Source organism: Bos indicus x Bos taurus, chromosome 1, assembly GCF_003369695.1.
Source record: "Bos indicus x Bos taurus breed Angus x Brahman F1 hybrid chromosome 1, Bos_hybrid_MaternalHap_v2.0, whole genome shotgun sequence".
NCBI classification, from domain to species: Eukaryota; Metazoa; Chordata; class Mammalia; order Artiodactyla; family Bovidae; genus Bos; species Bos indicus x Bos taurus.
The window spans coordinates 146,525,562-146,540,293 of NC_040076.1; the positions used below are offsets into that span (position 1 = coordinate 146,525,562).

The 14,732-nt window shown below is 42.6% G+C and overlaps 1 protein-coding gene across 2 annotated transcripts in view; it reads right to left on the minus strand.

The window, feature by feature from the left end:
* RUNX1 (runt related transcription factor 1) overlaps positions 1-14,732 on the minus strand; it is a 274,012-nt gene that overhangs the window by 187,095 nt on the left and 72,185 nt on the right. The gene's annotated exons all lie outside the window — the stretch shown is intronic.

A 14,732-nucleotide genomic window follows, 5' to 3' on the forward strand; every position in this document is an offset into this window, starting at 1 on the left:
AATGGGGTGTGTAACTTGAAATTCCTTTTCTTAATTCATTTTTAGATAGTACAGCAATAAGGAGAATCCAGGAAAGGCTTCCCTGGTGGCTCAGACAGCAAAGAAACTGCCTGAAATGCGGGAGACCCAGGTTCAGTCCCTGGGTTGGGAACATCCCCTGGACAAGAGCATGGCAACCCACTCCAGTACTCTTGCCTGCAGAACTCTGTGGACAGAGGAGCTTGGTGAGCTACAGTCCGTGGGGTCGCAAAAACTCAGACACAACACAACTAACACATCACTTCAGGAAAGGCTAAACATTTGGAATTTTGTTAATTTTATCCTTTCTTTTATTCATTACAGTTTAAAGAATAATATTTTTTTTACCTTAAGAAACACTTTATCATTTTAATAGCCTTAATTGCTTTCTAGGCACATTTAAAATTTTTGTTATACTTCCTTCCTTCCACCCGCGACTGACCCATCTATCCATCCATTCAACAATCATCCATCCACCAACTTATCCATCCATCCATCCATCCACTTATCCATCCACCAACTTATTCATCCATCTACTCATTCATCCACCAACTTATCCATTCATCCATCCATCCATCTAACCACTCATTTATCCACCCATCATTCCACCATCTATTATGATGGAATGTATAGTGTATGTTAAGAAAAGGTGGCAAGAATACACAGAAGAACTGTACAAAAAATATCTTCTTGACCAAGATAATCATGATGGCATGATTACTCACCTAGAGCCAGACATCCTGGAATGTGAAGTCAAGTGGGCCTTAGAAAGCATCACTATGAACAAAGCTAGTGGAGGTGATAGAATTCCAGTTGAGCTATTTCAAATTCTGAAAGATGATGCTGTGAAAGTGCTGCACTCAATATGTCAGCAAATTTGGAAAACTCAGCAGTGGTCACAGGACTGGAAAAGGTCAGTTTTCATTCCAATCCCAAACTGGGTGTTCTTTGGAAGGAATGATGCTAAAGCTGAAACTCCAGTACTTTGGCCACCTCATGCGAAGAGTCGACTCATTGAAAAAGACCCTGATGCTGGGAAGGATAGGGGGCAGGAGGAAAAGGGGACAACAGAGGATGAGATGGCTGGATGGCATCACTGACTTGATGGACATGAGTCTGAGTGAACTCCGGGAGTTGGTGATGGACAGGGAGGCCTGGCGTGCTGCGGTTCATGGGGTCGAAAAGAGTCGGACACGACTGAGCGATGGAACTGACTGACTGACCGATGGCGTATGTACTACGAACAAGGTCTTTGTAAAAGGGAATGTGCATATTTTGCCTTCACTGAATTGAAGAAGATGCGTGTACAACCAGACACAAAGAGGGAGGGAAACTCCAGCAGCTTAGAGGAGGGAGAAATGATTCTTCTACGAGGCCCATGAATTGCAGCAATCAAACCTCAAGCACCACATATTGCACAGAACAAGCATAACAACATGTTGTGTGGTTCACCAGCCCCTTTTAAAGGATTTCTGTGGCCTGTACTGGATGGAACAGTACATTGCACTGATGTCTCTACTGGAAGAACATTTTCTGGGACAATTTTAATGATCTTTTGTAGAGTTGTAACTTAGAGACCATAATTTTCTAAATATGATTCAAAAATTTTTTTCCTAAAATAACAGGCCAACAACTTAAATTGATGTGATACTATCATATCCACTACCCAGATCTTTACTTACTTTATTCCATTTATATGACACCAGGATAAGCTCATTTTTCACTAGGGAAAAAACCCAGAGATTTCGTTGCCCACTGCTCCAGCTTCCAAGTGATTAATGAAACATTGAACTAGAGAGCTCAACCATGATCTCTGGGGCATGGAATTAATACTTTTAATCTAGGGAAATGTCCATTTGGTTTCTGCTTCCATATCAATATTCTATAGCAAAATATCTTCAAATCCATGGTGATTAAACAAACAGAAGACTTTACTAGGTTCTGTGCCAAAGAACTTCTGGAAGGAGAAATTGATATCTGCTGGCCCCATTTATCCATTTATAATATGCATTGTGTTAAAAAAAAAAAAAGCAAACATATGAAAATGCAAAAGCCAACCTGTTCCCCCAAAGTGTGGGCAAAATGTAATTTTCATTTTGCAATTTGAGAGGTGAGGCAGCTGCTACCATCACCAGAGACATTTGCCATTTGATAGAATTCCACTGTGAACCCTATCATAAAATATGTGATCACCCTTGATTGATCTTTTATGTAAATAAGGTATTTATACCTTAGGTTTGGTATTTTTACGATGGACTATCCTATAGTGAATGTGATTCCCTGGTGGCTCAGCAGATAAAGAATCCATCTGCAATGCATGAGTTACCAGAGACTTGGGTTTGATCTCTGAGTTGGGAAGATCCCCTGGAGGAGGAAGGCATGGCAACCCACTTCAGTATTCTTGCCTGGAGAATCCCATGGACAGAGGAGCTGGTGGGCTACAGTCCATGGGATCACAAAGGGTCGGACACGACTGAAGTGACTGAGCATGCGCACATAAATGCCTCCTGTAGTGGGTGGTGGGATGTGACTTACTATTGTACTTAAAGGCAAAAGTGGTTTGGGATTTTGCATGATCAGCTCTGAAGGATGACAATGAGAATGGCCCTTTCAGTTGGTGGCCTGTGGCCTTGGCTAGCAGTCATCATTTACTAAGCCTGTTCTCTCAGGTGGCCTGTGTCATCCAGTTGCATGTATAGGACTTGGGGGTCAAAACCCCCGCTGCTTCTTTCTTCAACAGACTGTCCTGGGGGTATTACTGACCACCACCTCGACATTGTGCCTGTGCTCTTTGTGACCCAATGGACTGTAGTCCACCAGGCTCCTCTGTCCATGGGATTTCCCATGAAAGAAAGCATACTGCAGTGTGTTGCCATTTCCTTTTCCAGGGGATCTTCCCAACCCAGAGATTGAACCCATGTCTCTTGAGTCTCCAGCATTGGCAGCCAGATGTTATATTCTTTGCCACTATGCCACCTGGGAAGCCCATTCCCAAATCCATGTCTCCAGCCCGGAACTCTTTCCCTGAACACCTATACCTAACTTTCTAGAGGATCTTGAGAGCTTATCTTGTGTATTTCACGAGACCCTCAAAACCAGTATGTTCAAAACCAAGCCTCCCACTTGGATGGCTTTCTGCAGCTCACAGAATGGCACCATGTTACAAGTCTCTTTTCCTACAGCTCTGTCTCCCAGAGAGTATCTAGTTTTCTGTCCTGCATTCCATTATGCAGAAAGAGAGGAGGCAAGCGCAGGGATCTTTAATTCCTGCCCCTTAACTCCTTATAAGATATTCCCACCCTGGTTCCTGGGACATTATATTGCAATGATTAGTGCGTCTGATTGTCTCCTTTTGCTGCCCGGTAATCCTGCCAAGGATGTATTATTGTCTCTGCGTGCTGCGTGTGTGCTGAGTTGTTTCTGACTCTGGACTCTGGCCCGCCAGGCTCCTCGGTCCATGGGATTCTTCAGACAAGAATACTGAAGTGGGTTGCCATGCCCTCCTCCAGGGGATCTTGCTGACCCACTTCTCCTGCATGGCAGGAAGATTCTTTTTTGCAGTGAGCTACCTGGGAAGTCCATTACTGTCTGTGGATGGAGGTAAATGATAGAAGGTCAAATTCCTGCAGTTTACTAACCTCTTGACCTGGATTGGACAAATACATCATCTTTCCAGGGCCTGCACTGATTACCTCATGGATTTTTTGGGGGGGGGAGAGGGGGTGAAGGATCCAGTATGTCAATATGGGAAGTTTTGTGTGTGAATTTTATAGTACTACACAGATATAAGCTCTTTTTCAGCAGGCCATTTATTTTCTCTTATTGTTAATCTTTTAAATTTTGCATTTATTGATGTAAAAATGCTTATTTATAGATTCAATCCATTTTCCCATGTGTTCACGATTATAATCCTCTTATAAATCGCAAGCACTCATTTAATTTACAGAGAGAACAATGGTGGGCTCCTTTAAAGTCATGGAGCACTCTGCTTAGAGTGTCTTCATATTAATCCTTCTCCAAATGTCGTCATCTCCGAGAGAAAACGGCTCATCTGACACTCTTGGCTTCTAAGAAGGGCTTTAATCTCCTTCTAAGGAGAGGAAAGGGCTTCCCAGGTGGCTCAGTGGAAAATAATTATTTGGCCAATGCAGGACACAGGAGACACAGGTTCAACCCCTGGGTCAGGAAGATCCCTTGGAGTAGGAAATGGCAACCCACTCCAGTATTCTTGCCTGGGAAATCCCATGGACAGAGGAGCCTGGCGGGCTATAGTCCATGGGGTTGCAAAGAGTCTGACACTACTGAGCACACACGCACACACACACACAAACACACACAAACACACACACACACACAAACACACACACACAAGGAGGGAACAACTGAGTGGTTTCATCACTCCATATATGCATATAGGCCACTTTGCATTTATTATCTTACTATTTCCCATGAAAGTGAAATTTTGGCCCTGATTACTCTAAGAATTTCTTCAAATCTCCTCTTTGCCTCCATACATAGATAAATCTTTAGACTTTCCCAACTCTTTGATTCATCGCTTTTCAAAAATTTTCTTCTCTGTTTTTGTAAAAGCTAAGTACAAAGAGATGAACTGATCAATTGTATTTCTTATCAATACATCTTATGATTTTCAGTCATCTTAATGATCATGTGATTAAGATTGCGCAAAACCTGGGCAGTGTTCGAAGGGCAGAATGAGAAGAAATTGCCTCCACGCAGGCCGACTGAAGCTGCCAATGTCGCAGAGTCCATACCAGCTGAAGCCTTGCCTGTACTCTGCCAAGGAACTCTTCTGAAACTAGGGCAAGCTTTGCATGAAACCCCGTTTTCAAATCGAAACCATAAAAAAAAAATGGTGGTTCAGTGTGGTTTTTACTCAAAACCAGGTGATGCTTTGTGGTTCAGCCACGTTTTGACTTGAAGCCAGAGAGAGATCACTGTGTGTAGTTGGATCTTGTTTTATGTTTCATGGGTCATTTGGTTTTGTTTCCCAAACCTGAAATCTGGGGTTCAGATGAGGGGTGCAAACAGAAGAACATGAAAGTGGAATGAAGTCTGGGGCAGATAAAGACGGCACCAGGTCTGCAAGGGCCACCCCACTCTCCTGGGTTGCTGTCTGCTCCTGTTTTGTTTCAACATTCTTCCTGAAAAGAATTATCTGCACACTAACTAGTTCCTTGGGATTTTCTTTTAAGGAGCAGGATTATCAACACTGTGCAAAAAAGCAAAGCCTATCTCACTTGTCTTTTCTATAGGTCCATTAAAAATGTTGTTATTTTGGGTCAGCCATTGAAATACTGGGGGTAAACATTTTAAGCAACAGATTGTGACACTACATACGTGTGTCATGCTTTAAGCTTCTACTTTGTGTTGGATATCTTGTTAAATTCTCACACTGTATCACAATAGTTTATAGAAGTGAAAACAAGGCTCAGAGTGATCAGGCAACTGGACCATAGGGCAAGTGTAACACTAGGTAGACCCAACCAGCAAGCAGTAGAAGAAAATGTTCCTCCTTAATGGGCTTCCTTCATAGCTCAGTCGGTAAAGCATCTGCCTGCAATGCAGGAGACCTGGGTTCAATTCCTGGGTCAGGAAGATCCCCTGGAGAAGGAAATGGCAACCCACTCCAGTATTCTTGCTTGGAGAATCCCATGGACAGAGCCCTAGCGGGCTACAGTCCATCGGGTCACAAGAGTCGGACAAGACTTAGTGACTAAACCACCATCATCAAGTTTTTCTCTAGCTCTTTTCATGATACCATGTTGCCGTGTGTGTGTGTGTGTGTGTGTGTGTGTGTGTGTATGTGTGTGTTAGTCATTCAGTTGTATCCAACTCTTTGCAACCCCATGGGGTTCGTCTGTCCAGGGGATTTCCAAGGCAAGAATATTGAAGTGGGTTGCCATGCTCTCTTCCAGGGAATCTTCCTGATCCAGGGATTGAACCCATGTCTCCTGCGAGTCTCCTGCATTGCAGATGAATTCTTTATTGCTGGGCCAATGGGGGAGCCCCCAGCAGGGACCTTCTGTATAGCAAAGGGAACTATACTAAATATTTTGTAACAATCTGTAAGGAAAAACTATATGAAAAAGAATCACCAAATCACTCTGCTGTGCACCTGAGAGTAACACAACACTGGAAAGCAACTCTGCTTCAATAAAAAGTAAATTAAAAAATACTTCCATAAAATACAAATTAAAAAAAAACCTAACTAAATAAAACCAAATTGTTAATTTAAAGTTTGAGAGAGGTTGAGCATCTAGTTATTTGTCTGTTTTTTATTTGACTATGGCTATTGTTTGAAATGTTCAGAATCTTCACCAAGAAAACACCGAATTATGCCCAGTGAATGATCTGTCCAAAAGGTCTACCACAATGACTTACTTTACATGGGTGAGTATGACGGTGCTGCTTCTAGGTTAGTTTTCTACTGAACTCAAAATTCAGTGGTCCTCACGGGGGAAATCAATGGGAATACTATTATACACAGTAAAAAAAGAAATGGACACATCTTCCCTTTTAACCACCTTCAAGTATATGTCAAAAAGCCTAGTTTTATTGTGTTGTTATTTGTACTTTCACAGGAAGAAAAAACTATTGCCAAACTTGAGGATTCTATTTTTTACTGGAATAACAAGATGTCACTGGGAGAACATTACTTTATTGGAAAGTTTTTATTTATTTATTTATCTTACTTGTCTACTGCAGCGTCACATATTTCATCACTGTGTGTTTATTGGTTAAAAAGCACTAAACTTTACAACATTTGCTGCTCCTTTTGTGAACCAGATCAGCGCTAAGGGATTCCAATATTTAAGAACAGCTGTAGAGGGTAATTAAGGGATTGTCTGATGTTTCTGCCAGTTCTGCTGATAAAGTGTGGGCTGCCTTATCATTTAAACCTCTACATGCTTCAAGTCTCCCTTTTCTGATACTGAAGCATGTTTTCCTAAGCCACCTGGATTCAAAAAGGAGTTTTTAGGTGGCCATGGAGTCTCCCTGGCCAGAGTTCTCAGACAAAAATAACTCCTTTATTCATGCTGGACCAGGTAAGCTCTTCCTGTCTTTTAGGAGATGGATGTTCTTTTGGAAGCTGGAAAGTTACTCTTTACTAACTCCACTGAGATTCCCACTCTCATCAGTAGGCTGTGAGCACTGAAGTTTCCAGCCATTGGTGGCTCAGACAGTAAGGAATCTCCCTGCAATGCAGGAGACCCAGATTTGATCACTGGGTCAGGAAGATCCCCTGGAGAAGGAAATGGCTACCCACTACAATATTCTTGCCTGGAGAATCCCATGGACAGAAGAGCCTGGTGGGCTACAGTCTATGGGGTTGCAAAGAGTTGGATATGACTAAGCAACTTTCATTTTCACTTTCAAGGCTAACTGGGAGCCATGAAGGCTCAAGGATGCTCTGCATATTCCCATGTCCAAGTTCTAGGGTCCCAGCTGTGACTCACACAGTCCGTGGGATGAGAGAAAGATGCTTTCTGGATTTGGCCGTGCTCTTAAACATATGCTCCAAGCTTTATATGCTGTAAACCCTCTTCATTTTTTCCTATAAGTTCTATGGCCAATACTTTTTTTTGTGTGTGTGTGCATATGTTGGCACCTCAGAGGAAAGTACTGAATATTATCACTATCACACAGTATTTATTAACAGAAACCTTTCCATGGGTGCTTTACCAGCTGCTCTGCAAAGAGAATTTTGTAAGTGTGTACATGATTTGTTCAGGGGCTTATGGTATCATTCAGCAGACCTTGACAAACAAATGCTAACATGAAAAGCACAGGGCTGGGACTTCTCCAGCAGGAGAAGGCTCTTAGAAGGCTCTTAGAAGAGCCTTCCTCTAAGGCTCTGTACTTCCATTGCAGGGGGCATGAGTTCGATCCCAGGTCAGGGAACTATAATCCCGCATGCTGCACAGCATGGCCAAAAAATAAAATAAAGTTGTATTTAAAAAGAAAAACATCACAAGGCTGATTTTTAGCCAGTCCCTCTGGGGTGGTCATCTTACTGCTGCCTTCCTTCTAAGTGGTTGTACCAGTGACTACCTGTGGTTCAACATTTTGATTACCTTCTCTGAAAACGTATTTATCATCGGGTAGTGAAAGTTGCTCAGCCGTATCTGACTCTTTGCAACCCCACGGACTAAACAGTCCATGGAATTCTCCAGGCTGGAATACTGGAGTGGGTAAGCCTTTTCCTTCTCCAGGGAACCTTCCCAACCCAGGGATCGAACCCAGGTCTCCCGTATTGCAGCAGGATTCTTTACCAACTGAGCTACTGGGTAAGTTGTCTGGTAAGTCTATGTCATATCTATTTTTAAACCTTCTCTGTTTTTAAGTGACTTTGGTAGTACTTGGATGATAGTCAGAGTAATATAAAAATATCAGCTTGGAAAAAGCAGGCTAAGTTTTCACTAACAATCTTTTCTCTCCTTGGTCCAAAAGCAACATACTACAGAGAAGAAGGTAGGAGCAAGAGTCAGAAGGGCTGGCTCTGGATGGAGGAGTGGGGTGTGGAACTCATCAGACTCTAGAACCAGGTGGCCTGGCTCCTAGCACAGCCTTGCCCTCCACTGGTTCACAGCCTGGGATAAGCTGCTTGTAGTCAGACAGGGCAACAGTTGGACCTACCCTGCAGGTTATTGTCAGGATTAAATGAGTCAATGTACTCAGAGGGCTCAGAGCAGCGCCTGGCTTGACAAAAGGCACCATATAAAGATCTGCTCTCATTATTCTGATCCTGCTTTGTCACTGAGGAGCAGGGTGTAGACCCCTCTGGGTCTCCATCTCTCCATACGAACAATAGACTAAGTTCTCTGAAACCATTTCATCTTATTGTTTTCTGTCTAAATAAGGCATCTTGCAAACACCTAGGGGCAAGTCTTGGAAAGTTCTTTGGAGAAGGAAATGACAACCCACTCCAGTATCCTTGCCTGGGAAATCCCATGGACAGAGGAGCCTGGCAGGAAACTTATCATCAAAATAGAATATTTTTCAGCTTGACTGGAGATATGCGTGCTGTGCTAAGTTGCTTCAGTCATGTCCAACTCTTTGCTACCCTATGGACCATATAGCCTGCCAGGCTCCTCTGTCCATGGGATTCTCCAGGCAAGAATACTGAAGTGGATTGCCTTGCCTTCCTCCATAGGATCTTCCTGACCCAGGAATCGAACCTGCGTCTCTTGTGTCTCCTGCACTGGCAAGTAAGTTCTTTACCACTAGCGCCATGTGGGAAGGCGGTGCTATTACTAATTAAGAACTATTGGGTTGGTCAAAAAGCTAATTCATATTTTTCCATAACATGGTATGGAAAAACCCCAGTGAGTTGTTTGGCCAACCCAAGACTCTAGAACAATGGGTATAAGCCAAACCAGTGTGGTCCCCCACCTACAGCGGACGTCGTGAGCCATACATAGACTGGGGACAGGGGGTTCTGCTTTGAAGATATGAAGAGTGCTTTTTCTGTTGCAGGTTGTAAAGGTGGCATTTAAACAGCACGCAACTGAGACAACAGTTTCCAAAACGTGCTGTACTGTTTAGCCTCCCACGTTTTTCAATTTCCCTCTTCATTTATTTCCAGGTCACTGGCAGAATAAGGATCAACATCACTAAAAAAAAAAAAAAAACAGACGCAGATTAAAAATCAGCTGTGCTGATTTTTATTTCTGCTGAGTTTTCTCTTATAAATCTACCTCTACCCTCCTGAGGGAAACCATTTTCCCCATTACTGATGGAAAGTTAAGTCTTCTCATAAGGAGGATTTCCCTTCCAGAAATTCAAAACGAGAGAAAAAGTACCAGACAATGTGATTTTGTGCCAGCGAACAGCCTTTTCCAAAGATTTGAATGGAATAATTTGTTTTTCATGGTTTATAGGTAGCAGATAAAACCTACATGGAAAAATGGACAAGGAGAAATGGAAAATAAGACACAGAATCTGGACCTGTAAGCTTTAAAAGCAATTTATTTTATTTCAGCTGTGCCCAGAAATAACTTGAGGTTAACAAGTGAGTATTTCTACTGGAAGCATCAGCTACAATTAGGTCACCAGCTTAGAGAAGACGTAGGCGGAAATTTAAACACCAAGTCTATCATTATAAAGGTACTTTATCAGCAGAACTGTCAGCTATGGATTGTTGACTTAAAATGATTAAGAGGCTAAAATATCAAAGAGGGAGATGAAGTTTGTGGAAAGGCCCCTGTTAAGATCAACAGCAGCTGAGGGTCTAAATAGTAGAGAGTTGTTTTACTAACATTCCTTGGGAAGTGAATTTTGAACTTCTTGATTTCTACATTAGTCTGATGTGAAAGAAACATAAGTGCTTCCTCTTGAAGGCTCCGTTGTGGCCACACAGCCCTGGAGTCACACATTTAATTCTGGTGATGATAAAACGACCAATCTATTGTTGTTTAGGATAACTGAGATGTGGTAATACTCTTCTGATTTCCCACTGAAAATTAGATGTGAAAAGTCTATAACAGTACTATTCGAACTTCCTAATAAAAATAAGCAATAGGGACTTCCCTGGAGGTCTAAGAGTTAAGACGTCACCTTCCAATGCAGGCAGTGCGGGTTTGATCCCTGGTCGGGGAGCTGAGATCCTACATACATCGTGGCCAAAAAAACAAAGCATAAAACAGAGGCCATATGGCAAAAAATTCCATAAAGACTTTTAAAAATGGTCCACATCAAAGGAAATCTTTAAAAAAGCAATAAACCAGTAAAAATACAGGGTTCTTTGATCTGGCACCAAGAATAGATTCTATGTGGATCGTCTTAGCTCGTCCAAGAATGAATTTTTTTTCCTGGAAGTTTATCTGAGAGTCTGAAAAAGGTTTAATCGTTAATTTGCTACCTATCATTGGGTAGTTTAGTCATGGCTAGACTTTACAAAGATGTGGATCCACATAGCCATGGAATTCAGAAGAATATTATTTCTGCTTACATTGAGAACTGAGTTTTCCTGGTGTGTTTCACTTGATCATGAATCTGATCCATTTAGTTTGATCATTTAGATGTTCCAAACTATTAAACAATGACCTAGTTTTTAAAGTTTCCATTCACCATGATGATACAGCTTTAAGTTTCACAATGGCTGTGTCTATTTCCTTAGCGAAAATGTCCCGAGACCTGTTTTCTCATTATTTGTAGGTCATTGCCATCACTGCAGTGGAAGCCCCCATTTCAGATTGCTCTTGTTAATATGGGGCTGTTGTTTGAACAAAAGTCCAAAAGGATGGGTCTTAGAACAAACAGCTGTTAAACATGCTTCTCTAAAGGGAGAATGCAGTGCGCCTTGCTGGCAGTTGGCTGGGCATGCTCATTAGGACGTGTGGAGGTTGAGGGCTTCGTGGAGACAGAAGGGGCTTCCTTTTGTCCAACATTCACTGAGCCCCCGGCTCCACTTCCCTTTGTCACAAGTACATCAGTGCTTATCTCATGGAATCGTTGCAACTATACATTGCCCTTCCCCTTCCCATTGAAGATTTAAGGTCTCTTTTGCCACGTACAAGGTATAGAGAGCTCTTTCAGGGACAGAATTTCTTTCAGAGTTGCTTTTTTTTTTAAATTAATTAACCGATTGGTGTTTGGTTGCGCTGGGTCTTCACTGCTGCTCGAGGGCTTTCTCTCGTTGCGTCTTCTCTTTGCTGTGGTGCACGGGCTTTAGCTGCTCTGCAGCATGTGGCATCTTCCTGGACCAGGGATCAAACCCCCTTGCATTGGCAGACAGAGTCTTATCCATTTTACCACCAGGGAAGTCCTGGGACAGATTTCTAATTCCAATCTACCCATGCAACTACCACTGATACCAGAAGTTAAGTAAAAGGAAGATTTGCTGTTGGTGAAAGTGTAGCTCTTACGAGGGTTCCAGGGTCAGCCCAAGACTCAGTAATGAAATCAGAAGATACTAGTATAAATGTGTGTGTGTGTGTGTGCACACACGATCATGTGTGCCTAAGAGAGAGACAGATGGGTTGGTTGGGAAAGCTATCATCCACTAGACTCTTAGCTTCGTTGTCAATTTTTCTCCTTTACAATTTAAAAATTTACCCTCATGAACAAAACTGTGATATTATCTCCACTTTGTAAAAAAGGAAATAAACTCAAAAGACTTAAGCCATCCCCCAAGATCTCACAACCAGGCGGTAATAGAACCCAGATTTGAAGCCAGGTTGGCACGTGCCGGTGTCTGCTCCATCATGCTTCTAACCAAGTGAATCTTTGGGAATGTCCCAAGCACCTAGCTCTCTGTTCTCTGTGGCTCTTCTCCACATCCAGCAGACTACATGGGGAGAAGGCACTGAATGTCCATGTTGTCAACCAGCAAGTGTGTGAATCTGAATCTTGGGAAGATTCAGGCCTACGGGACATCCCAAATTATGCCCCAAGCATCTCTCTTGTCTTTCAATATGACTTCTAGGAAGGTTAAAAATCAGAAGCTCTAAAGGCGATGTGAATCACAGGAAGCGAAAAGCTAAAATACTGAGTGAGTCATTCTTTCCAGAAACAATGGCCTTTATTTCTCTAAAACTCTTGAAAGACTTTTATTAATCGGGGTAAAAGAAAAGCCTGTTATATTTAATTATGACTATTTAATTGTGACTATTACTAATACATGCTAAAATAAATTGACTTTTATTTATTAAAAATAAATAAATTTATGACTACTACTAAATGGCCTTCGCTCTTTGATAAGTTATCAACATGTTGGATTCTTTGCTCATTCACACATCTAATAGCATGCCACATGCCTTCTGGGAGTAATGTAACGGTTAATTACAGTAAGTGTAATGATACAGTCTTGTTACTGTGTTGTCCTACATGGTCTCTCTCTTGTGTTTTGGACCTACAGCACACTTGGTTCTCAGATGGGAGGGAAGAGTTTTAGAAACTTTATGGAGTTGGAGTGTATAGAGCTCTGCCATGGTTGGGTGTGGAGTGAAGGATGGGCATTCAAGTAAGTCAAGTCTGAAATTTCAGCCCTGGCAACCACGGGCTACTTTCTAGAAAGAGGGAAGTTGGAAAGTGTGAGAAAATGATGCACAATTTAGAATAATAATAATAAAATTGTGTCCCTGGCTTAGAGAACCAACTTATGGTTGCTGGTGGGGGGATGGTCAGTGGAGAGGAATAGTTAGGGAGTTTGCGATGGACATGTACAGACTGCTATATTTAAAATGGACCTACTGCTCCATATTACGTAGCAACCTGGATGGAAGGAGAGTTTGGGGGAAAGAATGGATACATGTATACATGGCTGAGTCCCTTCACTGTTCACCTGAAAATATCACAACGTTCTTTGTTAATTGGCTATCAGTCCAGTTCAGTCGCTCAGTTGTGTCTGACTCTTTGTGACCCCATGAATAGCAGCATGCCAGGCCTCCCTGTCCATCACCAACTCCCGGAGTTCACTCAAACTCATGTCCATCGAGTTGGTGATGCCATCCAGCCATCTCATCCTCTGTCGTCCCCTTCTCCTCCTGCCCCCAATCCCTCCCAGCATCAGAGTCTTTTCCAATGAGTCAACTCTTCGCATGAGGTGGCCAAAGTACTGGAGTTTCAGCTTCAGCATCATTCCTTCCAAAGAACACCCAGGACTGATCTCCTTTAGAATGGACCAGCTATTCATTGGCTATACCCCCATACAAAATCAAAAGTTTTAAAAAGATTGTGTCTGGTGGTTTGGTAATTCCACCAATACTTAGGAGACTTAAGAGTGAGAGTAGATAAAGGACTTTGTGGAGTTTTTACTAGTAGCCCTTAGTCACCAGGGCTAAAATTTCAGACTTGACTTATTTGAATGCCCATCCTTTAGTCCACATCCAACCATGGCAGAGCTCTATAAACTCCAACTCCATAAAGTTTCTGAAGTTTGCCACAGCCCTTCTTTGTGACTGAAGAATGAGGGTGAGGACTTCAGAACTCTGCTGAGAGGTAGAAGGGAATTCATTTGAATGTTGGGTTGAAAGTGCTCATGGTGCAACGGCAGTGTCTTGCAGTAGTGTGATGGGGTGTAGGCGCTGGTGAGACCTCCAGGGAATGACCGACTGCAGGGTCCAGCCTATCGTGTCTGGACAGTGATTATCAAGGTGCTGACTGGCTTGAGAAAAGGGTTGACCAGAGGCCTCTGGGGTCACCATGACGGAGTGAACCTGGTAGATGGGAAAAGAGTGGAGGCTACAGATGGAGGAACGTTCCAGAATGTAAGATCTTGGAAACGGTACCATTTTTTCACTCTGAATGCTAATAGCCTATGGTGAACATTAAAACATCCCAAAGCCATGGTCTATCTAACCTCCATCCTGATTCCCTGCTCCAAAAGTTAGAGGGAATCCCTGGGACACCTTATGGGAGTTCCTGCCACATTCCTTAGTGGGAGTACCTTCCTTTCTCATATGTGGACAAAGACTATAATGTATGGGGTAGATGAGTATCTTATTCAATCATTCTACTATCCTCTATTACAATTGTTGTTTTAATGCAATCAACATTTCCTTCTTCAGTGAGGGCACATCAGATGTAACTAACAGTTCTAAGGAAATGTGTCTGCTGGTCTATCAGGACATAACTCTTTGACCAGACTCTGCCGACTGGGCACTGCCTACTTCCATCTTCTAGGTTTCCCCACAGTAACACTCAGTGCTCTTTCCATCAAACCACACCAGTCGTGTGTCACAGGCTGACAC